Genomic DNA, 16101 nt, shown 5'->3' with positions numbered 1-16101 from the left:
ATCAAGCCACAATAAGGGAATAAAACATAAAATCAGTACTAGATGGATTTATCTGGCATCCTGTTCAGCCTCCCTGCCCCCCCCCCTCCCCCCACCTCCCTCCCCCCCCGAGACCATTCTCTTTTCTTTCCTTTTCAGAATTAACCAACTCCACCGATGACATCGTGGAAACAAACACCACATCCAGCAAGCCCACCAGTAGCACTGTGAAAATAATCCTCGTCTTTAATATGAGAATCTCTGCAGAATTGTGCCTACCCTTTAAAGTCTGGACAAAAGACTCTTATCACGGTACAGCATGATATAGAAGAAATACATCAAGTGCTAATGAGAGTCAAAGGGATGAAGAACATGGATGGTGGGAAAGCTTATTCGGATGGTCACCAACCGCAACAGGACTGTTTAATTCCATGTTCCACCCGGTCACGATTTCCTTAATTCTAATTTTAATATGTTTACTGCTCATAATCATATTGTATATTAAGGTTTGGAGGATGGTTAAACAGATTAGTCAATTACAAAAGTACCCCTGTGTGTATATACTATCCCAAAATAGGTTTTTTTTGTAGCTAATCAAACACAAAATCCCCTCCAATTATAATTGGATTGTGGCATCCTCTGTTTATAGGCATAGAGGCAAGAGGCAAGCACACTGCCACTCTATGGACAAGATAAATTGACTTTAGTCACGGGGTGGATTGTGGTGGTTCAATTCTCACCCCTCCCCGCCCCTCCTTGTTGGGCTGCTCTGTGCCAGGTGTGATTCCAGCCACCTCCCCCGAGCTATACACCAATCTGTGGAGATAAGGACTGATAACGTTAAGGCGCCCCCTTAACGAGCCTGGCTCCTGCCCTCCTGATTGCTTAAAAACGGTTATAACAGCCCATCATCTCCTAAGGGCCTGGCACACCTGTGCCTGGAATGGGGTCAAATGGGAACAGAGTTGCACATTCATCAAATTCTTGTGTAACTGCTGGAAGGCACCAGAAAGGATCTGACAAAAGTCAATTATCTTGGACCCTATAAACTGCGACCTCCAGGGAGACCCTTTGAGCTCTCCTGGATCGCAGCGGGCCTGTGACCAGCATCTCCCCTGAGCTGGGACGCCTCTCAGGTACCAAACCCTTAAGGTGTCCTCTGCTCCAGACGGAAGGCCAGGGCGAAGTCCACCCGCTCGAAGCTGAATTATCGCCCGTTGAGGAATGCCAAGGCATTGTGAGTATTTGCTCTAAACTTGAGAGGGACAAATGAGCGTGGAGTCTCCCAGGGCAGAGATCAACAGCCAACTTTATTGTGCCGGTGGAGGGGGATCAGGGCCAGCACACGGGGACGACGCACGGCTGGTCCCGCGTCTGCGTCCGCGCTGGCTGTAAGGGTTTTGGGCCCGACGTTCCACACAGGAGCGGTCCCTCATCCGTGTGGGCCCACGGCGGCTGGAGCGGCTGCCACTCTCGGGTGCTGGAGAGGGGCAGGAGGACCCCGATAGCAGGTGGCTGGCGGTGCTGGGGCTGCTGCTCTCCGGTACTGGGGAGCCGTGGGACGTCCCCAGCGCTGCCTGGCCAATGGTGCTGCTCTCAGCACTTGGTGCTGGCGCGCAGCTCCTCTCCCGGTGTGTTCTGGGCCGGTCGTAGGGCGTCTGGGCCCGACGTTGCACCCGGGTGCGGCGTCGTGTGTGGTCGGGCCCAGATGGCCTGGAGCTGCTGCTGCCCTCAAGCACTGGGGAGTCATGGGATGGCCCCAATGCCACCTGGCTACTGGTGCTGGGGCTGCTGCTCTCCGATACTGGGGAGCCGTGGGATGTCCCCAGCACTGCCTGGCCAGGGGTGCTTCTCTCAGAACTTTGTGCTGGCGCGCGGCTCCTCTCTCGGCGTGTTCTGGGCCGGTCGTAGGGCGTCTGAGCCTGACGTTGCACCCGGGTGCGGTGTCGTGTGTGGTCGGGCCCAGATGGCCTGGAGCTGCTGCTGCCCTCAAGCACTTGGGAGTCGAGGGACAGCCCCAATGCCGCCTGGCTACCGGTGCTGGGGCTGCTGCTCTCCAGCACTGGGGAGCCGTGGGACGTCCCCAGCGCTGCCTGGCCGACGGTGCTGCTCTCAGCACTTTGTGCTGACGCATGGCTCCTCTCTCGGCATGTTCTGGGCCAGCTGTAGGGCATCTGGGCCCGACGTTGCACCCGGGACTGGCGGCGTGTGCGGTCGGGCCCAGATGGCCTGGAGCTGCTGCTGCCCTCAAGCACTTGGGAGTCGTGGGACGGCCCTAGTGCTGCCTGGTTACCAATGCTGGACCTGCTGCTCTCTGGTGCTGGCGAGCCGTGGGATGACTGGTTGCCAGAGCCAGCAATCTCTGAGCTGTCACTGGAGTCTGTAAAGGGAAGCAGGAAGGTCACGGGAACAGAAGCCACTGTGGAGAGGTCAGAGAGGTAGCCACAGCCCTTCTGGAGCATAGGGGCTCTGCCAAGTGCAGCCTAGGCACTTCCTGCCAGGCCTTGCCTGGGCCCTGGCCCCAGCCCAGGGGCATGAAGGTGCTTTGCCTCTTACCGGTGCCCTGGCCAGCACAGCTCTCACACTCCCAGCTGGTCCTGCTGGTCCTCAAGTTGGAGCAGCGCCGGTGGGTGCCCTCGGCAGCGCAGGAACTGCACAGGAGCAGTTCCCAGGGCCTGGGGAAGAAAAAGGATTCATGGAGGACAAAGTGATGGCAGCACGGGATTGTGCGGCACAACTCCTGCTCTCAGTCGAAGGTGCTCTTGATGGTCTTCGAGCTCTTGGTGACACAGAGATCCTGTGCAGAGCCCAGGGTGCCGCTTTGGCAACTTAACCCTCTTCCTCTGCCTGCTCCCTGCCTCCGGGACAAAGGCACTCACGGGCATCGCAGCGGCTGTGCCTCTCAATTAGTGTTTCGTCTAGGGGCCCGTTGTCCCATGATGGTAATCTGATGGAGAAAGGGAAATCACTGAGCCCCTGCTGCCCCGGCATAAGGCTGGTGCAGGGCAGCCCTGCTCCTCCCCCCTGCCCGGTTTACAGCTCCTCCATGAAGCTCAAGTCCAGGCAGATGGGACAGCGGAGGGCCAGGACTGCAGGGGCTTGCAGGACACCAACCTCAAGGGTATTCGAATGCCCATGGTGAGCATGTCCAGGATAAAGTCATGCTTGTCTCTGCAGACGGGGCAGTTGAAAAACCTGTGTACAGAGCCTGGCCCTGCAGAAGGAAACAAAAGGGAGCAGGATTTAGGCTCTGGTGCTGCCCAGCACATGCCGTGTGCCAGGGCCAAGGGAACGGCTCCTACCTGGATGCAGCCCCTGTGGAACCAGGCGTGTTTGCAGGCGGGGCACACCATGGTGTGGTAGGAATTTCTGTCCTCCACAGGCTCCAGGCAGATGAGACATTCAGTGTTCTTCTCCGGAGCCGCCTCCACCTCCTGCTCTGGGCGGTGCTCCCTGCAGGAGCTGGGGGGAAGAGAGAAGGGATGGGTGAGGTGAGAAATGCTGGGTCCTTCCCTGCGTGGGGGCGAGGAGGGGAGAGGAGGTACCTGTGTGAAGAAAAGTACTGGGTGACGCATTCACCCTCCATGGCACAGGGCAGATGGAAGCTGCGGTCACAGCCCTCCCGACAGCAGGTGATGGCGGCCCCGTTCTTACCACAGACGAAGCATTTCTAGAAAGAGCAGAACAGCCCCCATCAGAGGCAGCCTCAGGGCCTCCCCAGCCAGCCCCACGCCTCCGGACAGGGTGCAGGATGTGGCTGCTGCTGGGCCACAGCCCACAGACCTGCCCGGCACACGAGGCTCCTGGGCTGGAGCCTTGTGGAGCTGCTTGGAGCAAGGCTTTTGTCCCAGAGCTGCTTGGAGGGGCTGGGCTTTCTTTCCTGGACTCTGGGCTAAGCTCCCCCAAACCTCTCCTGACACAAATCTTCCTGATCTTGTCAGGTCCTCACCTTCTGTGCTGCCCGCTTGACTATGCGGGGAAAGTCCTCAGGGAGAATTGCCAGAAGCTCACTGGCAAAAATCTGCAGAAGAGAAGAGAAGAGAGGAAGAGCTGATGAGGAGAGTGTGGCCGGGAGTGCCTGTCAGCGAGCTGGAGGGAGACCTGGGGCACTCACCACGCAAAACAGATGGGCACAGAGCACTTCCTTCTCGATTTTCTCCCCGCAGATATCCGGGTCAGCCTGTGCCCTGCCACAGAGCATGCACACTGGAGGGGAGAGCAAATGCTGGCGGGAATGAGCACCTCTGCAGGGCTGGGGAAACGTCCCTGAGGGATTGTCCCCAGGGGCCTGCTCTGTCCCTGAGGGGCTGAGGGCAAGGGCTGGGGGCTGTGGTGAGGAAGGGCCATCGCAGGCACTGCCTCCCTCTGCCACCGTGCTCAGCCCCACACTGACCGCCCCGACAGCCCCTCTGCTGTGCTGCAGGAGGGAAACTTTGCTCACCCTGCTCCATCGAGTCAGGGGCCTCCTCCTCTTCCCTCTCAGACATGGCGCATGACCACAGCGAGTGTTGGGATCGTCCCTGTCCCAGCAGCACTGGGGTGTCTCTCCCAGATGCTCCTCGGCGGACTCTGAGGGAGAAGCAGGGCACGGGTCAGCTCTCAGCACAGCCCCAGTGCCCCGAGGTGTGGCACCCCCCTCTTCCCTCGGCAGCCCCCCACAAGCCCCATCCCTCCCCTGCCCTCTCCTCACCTCCCAGGTCGCACTGACGCACGGCTTCAGCCCAGCGATCCTTTTTATAGACTTGTCCCTGTGGGTCACAGTGGCCATTGTGACATCAGCACCCCCATATATGGGCAGAGACACGTTTGGTAGGTCACAGTGGACACGGTGACATCGGCACCCCCATATATGGGCAGGGACACCCTTAGTGGGTCACCGTGGCCATGGTGACATCAACATCCCCATATACGGGCAGGGACATGTTTGGCAGTCACAGTGGACCCAGTGACATCAGCACCCCCATATATGGGCAGGGACATGCTTGGCGGGTCACCATGGCAATGGTGACATCGGCACCCCCAGGCAGGGGCATCCTCAGCCTCCTGCCCACCCCCTCTGAGGTTGGTGGCACCCATGCCACTGGGGCAGCTGGTCCTGTGGCAAGTGCACAACCAAACTCCAGGTCCCGTGGGGGATCCTGGGCTCTCCCATCCCACCTGTTCCGAGGGGCACCCCCCATGTCCCCATGCCACACACTGTCCCCACATCCCCATAACACCCATGGTCCCCGTGCCCCATGCTGTCCCACTGCCCCACAGGTGATGACCTTCAGCACCAGCCCGGTGCCCACAGCCACCTCCCCTGGCACCACCACTCTCCCCAGTGTCCAGCCTGTGGTCATGATATAGAAATGTTAAGAAATTGAGCACATAACTAAAAGATGGTTAGCCATAGTAGGCCTAAGAGTTGTCTGTTTAAGCTAAGGCCGTTTGAGCTGTGGGAACAAGGCATTTTGAGCTGTGGGAACAAAGAAGCAAGCTCACATAAACAAAGACAAGGACAGAGGATGTAGAACCATGGTGACAGAAGATAACGGGCATTTTATGACCCAACAGAATGGGTCTGGGCCCCTGGCACCAGAAGATAATGGACATTTATGACCCAAAAGAATGAGTCCAGACCCAAGGGTGCGTATCTCATTTCAGTTAAGGTGGATGACGGGGGATTTAGTCAGAAGGATCTGGTTTTCAGGGGACTGGTGATGTCGAAATTGGGGAAAGGGTGACGAGGAAGACTACTGGCCTTCCTCCTGAAGATCCCCGAAGGCCACCACCAGGAGACAACGTGCAGGCGCAAGAGTGACATAATTGTTTTAGAACTGCTGACACATCTTTTTGAACTAACTACACCTTTGTAGTAAATATGTATGTTTGTGTTGTATAACCTCATGAATATGTATGAGATACCTGCATTTGGGTGTGCACGCTAGGCGGAGGAATCCCCCGTGCACCCAGCGTTGCAACAAAGAATGCCTGCCTTCTAATACTCTAACTTTGAGTCTTAGAGAGTTTTCTTCAACCGGCTTTTTCGGTATCAGTTTTGGCGACCCAGATGGGACTCTGCTTCTGAAGCTCGACAGATCCTGGGATCACGGAACCTCAGCCGGCACCGGGGATTTCTCGGAGAGAGACCCTGATCCCTGGACTGAAGGGCCAGAAGTAAGAACTTCAAATTGTAAGTAAAGGCATTCTTTTCTTGATTTTGGAAATTTTTGGTTCCCTGCTTATAAGTTGCAGGTGCATAGCTGTGCAGGATAAGCATGGGAAAGTACCCACGAAAAAGGGATATGGCTCCCTAGCATATGCTTTGGTTTGGTGTATTTGGTAACTTTGTACAAAACATATCTTTGTTTGCCTAATAGGCAGGCAGCTGCCGCGGAACAACTGTTTTGAGCTCTCAAACCTGTATGATTGAGTGAGTTGTGTGTGTGAGATTGTGAGACGTACGATTATGTACGAAGTGAGTGCGGAGTCCGGATCCGCAGTTCTGTTATCCCGCGAGGGGTGCAACCGGAGAAGGATGAAGTGACTGATAAATAACTGCTTTAAACATTGTATCCCTTACACACGTATATTTTTGCTGCTATTGTGTACACATATTTTTTTTTCCTCGCTGCTATTTTGCTTTATATACTTCATATATATATATATATATATATATAATGGGGGCTGGGAGTTCTACTGGTGGAATATTAAAGAAGTCACCTTTAGGGTGTATATTACAGCATTGGAAACAAATTGGAGGCCCTCCTGGAGGGTCTCCTAAAAAGGAAGATTTAATAAAATACTGTAATCGGTGGTGGCCTTTATATAGGCTAGACGAGGGAGAAAAGTGGCCAGTGAATGGGACTTTAAATTATGATACCTTGTTGCAATTGATGCTTTTTCTAAGGAGGGAAGGAAAGTGGGACGAAGTAATGTATGCTGATATGTTTTTCACGTTACGGCAACATCCAGAGTGGCAGAAAAAGTGTGGGATGAATCAAGCCTCGGCAGATCCTCTTGTTCTGGCATTAGAAAAAGATAAAAAGGGCAAGACGGCATTAAAGAGGTGCTGCTCCGCGTGCAGCATAGGGCAGAGGTGTTTAAAACTGACTCGGGAGGAGATAGAAGAAGATTTAGAGCTGTTAACTGCGCCAAGGTTACGGATAACGGGCAGGCGAGATGAATTAAGGCAGGAAGAAGATGACGATAATGAGGGAGCAGGGATGGTGGACGTGGAGGTGGGGAGCTCTACGCCCATTTCAGAAAGATCTCGGAGTAGGCAGAAACCGGGGTTGCAAGCCCCCTTACGGCAAGCGGTTGGAAATGATGGTCCGGTTTTTGTAAAAGTTCCATTCTCAATTGCCGATTTGAATAATTGGAAGGTGGCTGCCGGAAGTTATAGGGATGATCCAGAAAAGGTCACAAGTGCATTTGAAATGATGGCTAAAACTCAAAATCCAGATTGGCAGGACATAGAAGCAATACTACAAGTATTGTTTGACAGCACTGAACGAGACATGATCCGGAGGGCGGTGCGAACGTATCTGCACCTCAGATGCATTACAAGGGCAAGTGGAACAGCACTTCCCCTCAGTTGATCCAAATTGGAACCCCAATAATCCAGACGATAGGGAAATGATCGGGCGCTACCAAAAATTAGTCCTATTGGGGATACAGAATGCAACTCCAAAGGCTGTTAACTGTTCTAAATTGTACGAAATTAAACAAAATAGAGATGAGTCCCCAACTAATTTTTTGAATTGGCTAAAAGAGGCACCCAGAAAGTACACCACTTTAGATATTGAATCAGAGGAAGGAACAGGACAGCTAGCCTCTTTATTTATGGGGCAGGCATTGGGCGACATCAGGCGGAAGTTACAAAAACTGCAGGGGGCAGAGGCTAGAGATTTAGGAAAAATGTTGGATGTTGCCTGGATGCCATATCGAAACAGGGAAGAGGAGAAAAAGAGGACTAATGCTAAGTTGGTAACTGTTTTGGAGGATATTCAAAAAAATCGAGGAACTTTCGGAAGTGTGAGAGGTGGAATGCGAGGCAAAGGAAAAGGTCGGGGATCACCGAACCCGACTGTGGGTCAGAACCAGTGTGTTTACTGTAAGAAGGAAGGACACTGGAAAAGGGAATGCCAGCTTTAACAGGAAATAAGGAGGTGGCACCAATTATAGCATTAGAGGACTGAAGGGGACCGGAGCACTCTTCCCCAGCAGAGCCTCTGGTTACAATTGAGCTGGGAAACGAGGAAGTGGAGTGTTTGGTGGACACAGGGGCAACCTTTTCAGTTTTGAATACAAAGAAACAAGAGTTAGGAGCTAATATGATAAAAGTTATTGGTGCAACAGGAAAAGCAGAACAGAGACCATTTTTCAAGCCACTAAAATTTAAAATTGGAAAACAATGGGTAACTCATGAATTCCTTTACCTACCAGGAGCTCCAAAGCCTCTAATAGGTTGAGATCTGTTAGAAAAACTAGAAGCCCAAATCAAATTTAAGGATGGAGATGTAGAAGTATTGATACCAGAATCTAAATATGTCCAGGCTTCAATATTCTTGTTACAGGAGGACAAATTGGATAAAGAAGAAATTCCGAGAGAGATAGAAGAAGCAGTAATCCCTCTCGTTTGGGCTGGAGAGGTACCGGGGAGGTCCCGGAAGGCTGAACCTGTGAAAATAGATCTAAAGCCAGATTCGACACTGGTAAGATTGAAACAGTACCCCTTAAAAATTGAGGCTAGATTGGGATTGTTACCTCTCATACAAAAATTTTTAAAATATGGTTTAATAAGAGAATGTGAATCCAAATATAATACCCCTATATTGCCAATAAAGAAATCAGATAGAAAAACATATAGGATGGTTCAGGACTTAAGAGCCATCAATCGAATAGTACAGGATATCCATCCAGTTGTAGCAAATCCTTATACTTTGCTAACCACACTGACTGATAAACAAGGATGGTTTACTGTACTAGATTTAAAAGATGCCTTTTTCTGTATCCCCATGGCCCCAGAAAGCCAAGACCTATTTGCTTTTGAATGGGAAAATCCAGAAACAGGAAGACTCAGTACACCTGGACTGTGCTCCCACAAGGATTTAAGAACAGCCCGATGATTTTTGGAAACCAGCTCGCTAAAGAACTTGAGGTTTGGTGATTAGAGAATTGAGAGGGTATTGTTCTTCAGTATGTGGATGATATCTTATTAGCAGGAGACACCAAAGAAGAATGTTTCCGGTTAACAATTAGCCTTCTGAATTTCTTAGGGATGAGTGGCTATCGAGTGTCATGAGAAAAAGCCAAAATTGCCCAAGAGACAGTAATGTATCTGGGTTTTGAGATTTTCAAGGGACACCGGCAGCTGTCAGCCAAAAGGAAGGAAGCCATCTGCCAACTTCCAGAACCCAGAACTCTCCGAGAACTGCGAACTTTCCTTGAAATGACTGATTGGTGCCGTTTATGGATTGACAATTATGGACTGATGGTAAAACCATTGTATGAGATATTGAAAGCTTCTGCTGATTCCTGTTTAACGTGGGCCGAAGACGGGAGAAAGTCCTTCAAGGAACTGAAAAAATCACTGTTAAAGGCACCAGTATTGGCGTTGCCGAATATTGAAAAGCCTTTCGAACTGTTTGTCCATGAGAAGAAGGGAATAGCCTTGGGGGTGTTAGCACAATTTCTCGGGCCCTTGCGTCGAGCAGTTGCATATTTTTCCAAGCAACTAGATACTGCAAGTCAGGGGTGGCCAGGATGCCTGAGGGCAGTGGCAGCAACAGTAATGTTAATACAAGAGGCCCGGAAATTCACCCTAGGGCAACAAATAACCGTATACGTGCCCCACACGGTAATTACAGGTTTAGAACAGAAGGGAAATCATTGGTTGTCTCCAAGCCGAATGCTCAAATATCAGGCTGTCCTGCTAGATCAAGATGACACTAAATTAAAAACAATGGCTGTATTGAATCCTGCAACTTTCTTGTCTGCTGAACTAAATGAGGAAGAAGATTTAGAGCACGACTATCTACGAACCATTGAAGAAGTATATGCCAGCAGAACAGACTTAAAAGATACACCTCTACCAGACCCCAATTTAGAACTCTATACAGATGGAAGCAGCTTTGTTATGAATGGACAGCGTGTGTCCGGATACGCGGTGACTACTGTGACTGATGTCATAGAAGCCGAACTACTGTCACCAAACGTATCTGCTCAAAAAGCTGAATTAATCGCATTGACTAGAGCATTAGAATTGAGCAAAGAGAAGAAAGTGAATATTTGGACTGATTCAAAGTATGAGTTTGGAGTAATTCATGCCCATGGGGCTATATGGAAAGAACGAGGGCTTCTAACCTCATAAGGAACAGCAATCAAACACAAAGAAGAAGTCCTAAAACTTCTCGAAAGTGTACAATTACCTGCAGAAGTTGCTGTAATGTATTGAAGGCCCATCAAGCAGGGGACAGCAAACAACAGCGTGGGAATAGGCTGGCTGATGAGGCTGCTAAATGGGCTGCACGAAAAGGCATCTCAACAGAGGTTCAGGCATTAGTTCCAGAACGTCAGTTAAATTTACCTTGTGGCAACTGAGGCACGGACTCCTGAAGAAATCCAGACAGAAAGAGAGAGAGAAAGAGAGAGTTTATTGTTACAACAGTACATACTTATGCTCTCGGATGCTGTCGGTAAAGCTCTTACTTCATAGTTAACAAATCAGCAATTAGACAGCTATCAACCTTTTCTCCTATCAGCATAAGACCACTCTAACACGCGCTGTGCAGGCCAATCACCCTCTCGTTCACGCGCTGTTCTCGCGGTAACATCTTCTCACAATTCAGTACTTTTCCACAGTTCACTGTTGCAGCTGTCCGTTGTTTTTCCCTGCCACCTTGGCACTACTCAACAGCCTCTTCTCTTTCTTCCAAGGCCTGTTTTTCATCAAAACCTAGCACTTTCTCACAGGCTGTGCAAGGCTGACATGCCAATGCCTCCCACATCTCGCTTTTCTTTGTTTTGCATCTGCACCTGCAAGACTTGTTTCAAGACTTTATCAATTAAGGGTTAAGCAAACTTCAAAAAACACAGCATACTTAAAATAGTTTCACAGAAGGCTAGAAACAATACAGCAGTTACAGTTACTAGTTAAAAAGAGTAGGCTAATTTCATTACCCATAACTAAGGGATATGACTAAATACTACAAAAATAAACAGTAAGGAAAATACAGAATAGCACACTTACTTAATGGAGTACTAACATTCAAATCCGCAATTGCTGGGGAACCCTGGATGCAGCGAGAATTTAGAGTACCCTTCCTCACAAACTGGAAATCCTACGCAATGCGTCCATCCGTAGGTGAGGCATCCAAAGTCACTGCAAGCAGGTCCAGCCTCTAAATCATCAGGCCAAAATAACTGGCAATTTTCTTTGAGCAGAAACATCTGATTTCATCCTCCTGTTGGGTTCCACCCAGAGCCTGCCCACCACTCAGGGGGGAAAACCAAGGGAGTTTCTAATAAGGTTAAACACTTGAGTTCTTAATATTGCTAAACAAGGAAAGTCAAATACACACATTCTTATAGCATTACATCCTACATTTTGTCTAAGCTACATCTTCCACTGGTGACTAATAAGCTTATATATTTCATTAAGTAATTGCAATTACTGTTAACATTTTCTCTGAAAAGAATTGGCAACGGCAGTGTATTTTGTCCCGTTGCAGTAGCAAGCATTACCCATACATTCTGCTTAAATGATCAGTCGAAGAGACTGCAAACTGTCAGCACGGGGCATCCACAGCTGGCTCCTGGGTGTCCATCAAAGGCTTCCTCTCACGCCACAGGTATGGTCGCACACAACTTGCCATTAACCACCGGGGAGCGTGACCTGTGGAGACACAAGCATAACCTCTTCCCCAGGTTATTAAAGGATATGGTCCTTCCCAGTTACCACTTTCCAGGTTTTTTGCTAACACTTGAGCCTTGCCCTGGACTTCTTGTTGGTCTGGTATCTGCGACGAGAAGTGCTGCAATATTGGTGGCACCTGTGAGACAGGGGAAATGTTTAAAAAGTTCATGACATATAATGTCTTATTTAGCCTTTCATGAGGTGTAGATTGATACCCTCCATGTCCCCCTTTTTGTTGTTGTAATAGGCGCTTTAGCATGCCATGCGTACGCTCCACAATGGCCTGTCCGGTCGGTGAGTGGGGAATGCCGGTCAAATGCTTGACTCCCCACTGTTGAAAGAAAGAAGAAAGAGAAGCAGAAACATAAGCAGGTCCATTGTCTGTCTTAATCTGTCGTGGCACACCCAAGGAAGCAAACGCAGCTAAAAAGTGTCTTCACACATCGCGTGCTATTTCACCTGTGTGGCAGGATGCAGACACTCCTCCAGAAAAGGTATCAACAGACACATGTACTCATTTTAACGTTCCAAATGCGTGACAGGCTGTGTACTAAAAGCTGTCCAGGGTAGTCACAGATTGCTATCTGGAGTTCTAAAGACACTTGTGTTAGCCATGTAACATGTGCATAGTGACTGGAACAATGATACACACAAGTTCCTGACCAGCAAGTAATAGTAGGCGCTGCCTACCTTTCATGATCAGTTTGGCAAAACTTTCTGGACGAGTAGTGACCGTCTTGTGCATTTGGTGTGACAAAAAAATCCATTCAACAATAACAAGAAACACTAAGTGTTTCATCCCATTGAAACAGCAGAGCATAGGGCTGCCCTGAAGGATTAAATAATATCAGTTGATACGGATGGCCGGGTGCACATCGCGATGCTTGTCTTTCTGAAATGGAGTTAGCCACACGGTGGAGATCTTGTTTCGCTTTCTCTGTAAGTACTCTGGGTGATGTCAGTGAAGGATCTCCTCACAAAATATCAAACAAGCTATGCTGATCATCATTAATTAGGCCCAACAATGGCCGTATCCAATTTATAGCTCCGAACAGTTTCTGTAAATCATTTAAAGTCTTAACATCAGTTTTAAGTTCAACCTGTTGCAGGGCAATAGTCTGTTCACAAATTATCCACCCCAGGTACTGCCACTGTGATGATCTCTGTACCTTTTCAGGTGTTATTTGCAACCCCATTTGAGATACTGAGTCTTTGGTTAAAGCAAGAGCCTTTTCTATGATCTCCTGTGTTTCTGCTGCTATAAGGAGGTCATCCATATAATGATATATAACAGCCTGGGGGACCTGCATTCTAACAGGGCTCAAAGCCTTTGCAACAAACCACTGACACATCATGGGACTTTTTTATGCCTTATGGTAAAACAACCCAGTGGTACCGTCTTGCAGGTTCACTAACATTAATACTGGGAACAAAAAAGACAAATTTAGGTGCATCATCCGGATACAAAGGAATGGTAAAAAAATCAATCCTTTAGATCAATTACTACAAGATGCCAGTTTCAGGGAATCATTGATGGGGAGGGCATTCCTGGCTGTAACGTACCCATATCCTCACAACTTTTCGATTAGCAAGGGCCACTGACCCACCCACACAGGTGATTCTCTTTTCCAGGTTAGTTTCAGGGTGGGTTTAGGGGTGGGTTGCGTTGCAGTGGCGATTAAGACAAATTTGATCCAATTTGAGTTCCCCATCGAGCCATACAGTCACGACCCCATAATGTAATAGGGGTTTCTAATATAAATGGACGAATAGTTGCTACCCAGTTTACTGGGCCCCTTACATGAATGAGATCTTTGCTTTGAAATGTTACAGCAATTCAAGACAACAACAATTAACACAGAATTACTGCATCCCGCTAGAGGAGATATTTCCCTTTTTTTTTCCCATTTCCATAATGTAACATCTTTAGGCGAGAAACTCATCTTCCAGTTAAGATTTAAAGGGAAGTGTGGTTGCAGTTGAAAATACTCAGAATGGACTTTAGAGAACAAGCAACAAGCGGTCTATTGCAGGATGGATAACATATCTACTGATGGATCTCCAGGTGGAGAGTTATGCACAAATTGATATTACACCGAATCTATGGATACCCATATCATTTTCTTTTTTTCTACCAGTTTCATATTTAAAGGGTTGTGGAACCATGCGTTAGCCTGTGAAAAGTTGATTGCCAGTGAAGGTTTCTCAACTTCCAAGAGCATAGAGATGAATGGGTAATTTGAGAGCTCCTTGAATCTTGCTCTATGAAAACTTTCTCTTTCACCACAAACAATGGTGAAATTTAAATTCTTTCAGATTTGCACAAAAAAAAAAAGAAAAAACAGTGTATTCCTGCAGGCGGTGTATTGCATACTGGGAAAAAGAGGTTGCAGTTAGTTATGATGAGTAGTGTGTTGCTAAGGTCACTTAAGCTGCATTTCTTTTCCAGTGCTTTTCCATGCCCTCTGTTTTCAAGCCTTGCAGCTGTGCTGTCCCTGAGGACACTTGTCTGTCTGCGATGCAGCTGCGAGGCTGGGGCAGAGGCAGTGCTGTGCAGGTGGCAGGGAGCCAGCCTGGCACAGGCACCCTGAGCTCTAGATGTCCCTAACTCAGCAGGAGGTTGTTGGGCTGCAGGTGGCTTTGAGACATCTGCCTGAACGAACACATACGGGAATAAACGGACAGGTACAAGCTGCAGGCAGACACATTACCCAGAGCCTGCGGGGTGGCTGTGTCGTCATGCGTGTTACTGTGGTTGCTCTGCCAGCTGGCACCTCTTCCATGCCAGACACGCCGTGCCTTTGCTTAGAGGTTTGCACATCAGTGCTGTGGCCCTGGCAGGTCTGATTCTCAGTGCTGTGATGGGAAGGGTCAATGTTGTTATCTGGAGGCTTGTTGGTACAGAAGAATTTAATACCTGGCATGGAAGGGAGGAAGCATTGCAGGGAAACAAGGACAGGCAGGCTGAGTCCTTCCACCAGCATCCTGCTACCTCTTAGCACTGTTCTTCGCATGACTCTGTTGGAGAGGCGAGGCTAGGGGATAACTTTGAGCCAGCAGATGTTTCTGCACCCGGCCAGAGGTACAAGATCTCTTTGGGCGTACCTGCTTTTTCATCTTTCACTTGCTGCTTAGATATAGTTTAACACTTTGACCCATCCTCAAACAGCATGGATATAGAAAACTAAAGAGGAAATGCCCTGTGGTCCCTAGCTCCCCATGCTTGTGAAATAATCTGTTCCTTTGGAGGGAGTGAGAAATTATTTAACATCATGACTATTTAGGGTTAAAATTATGTTGTCCTAGGGCAGTTCTCCAAACTACCCAAGTGACACAAGAGCTTAATCTCATGGAGGTAGGCTTTGCAAAGTACACTGGTGCCTTCAAAATGTGATTTATTCATATTAATTAGTGTTCTTTTTGGGGGTGGCAGAGGTAAACTGGTGCCCATGAAGGGCAAAGTGCTGCTCTTCAAGTTTAGAGAGGCAGCAGAGCAACACGTGAACATCACCACAAATACAAGTAGGGTGAGAGAACCCTCAAGAACACCGATGTCCAATACTTTGTCCCTTGTCTTGCCCTTGAACTGGTGAGTGTATGGAGCAGGGAGCTCTCCCAGCGAGAGGTCCTCTGCACAGCTTCAGTGACACTCCAGTGGTTTCTGCTGCACTGGGGTTTGTGCAGGGCGTGGGCAGAGGGATGCATGCTGCTCAGCCAAGGAGCACGTGGGGTTTTACACAGCAGAGTCAGAATTTTGTACGAATCGAACATTTTGTCTCATACTTGATGGAGTGTGGGACAGCGAAGCACCAGAGTTCTGTAGCTCAGCTAGAAATGCGTCAATAGCGCAGTCAGGAGGTGCACGGCACCTTGAAAACCCCTTAGCAAAGAGGCTTTGGGAAATGGCTCTGTAGAGCCACCTGCGTTGGGCTTGCAGTGCCCTGCATGCAGAGCACCTGTGTGTTAGTTGTGGAAGGCTTACGAGTGCTGCCTTTGAACAGCCTCTGCCCCTCTGCTGCTCCATCATCTGCAGGGATGGTGGATCACCCAGTGAGCTGGGACTCAGGTACAAACCCCTCTGCCAGGGCTGGGCAGTCCTCCTGCTGTGGAGTTGGTTTGAATCTGTTCTTCCCCGGGGTCAGTCTGACTTCAGCGAAGTCACTCCTGATTCAAGGGAGTAACATTGCGGCTAAGCCCTCAATCAAAGGACCATGTGAGTT

The sequence above is a fragment of the Strix aluco genome, chromosome 10, assembly GCF_031877795.1.
Source record: "Strix aluco isolate bStrAlu1 chromosome 10, bStrAlu1.hap1, whole genome shotgun sequence".
Classification (NCBI taxonomy): domain Eukaryota; kingdom Metazoa; phylum Chordata; class Aves; order Strigiformes; family Strigidae; genus Strix; species Strix aluco.
This window is presented reverse-complemented; position numbering follows the sequence as displayed.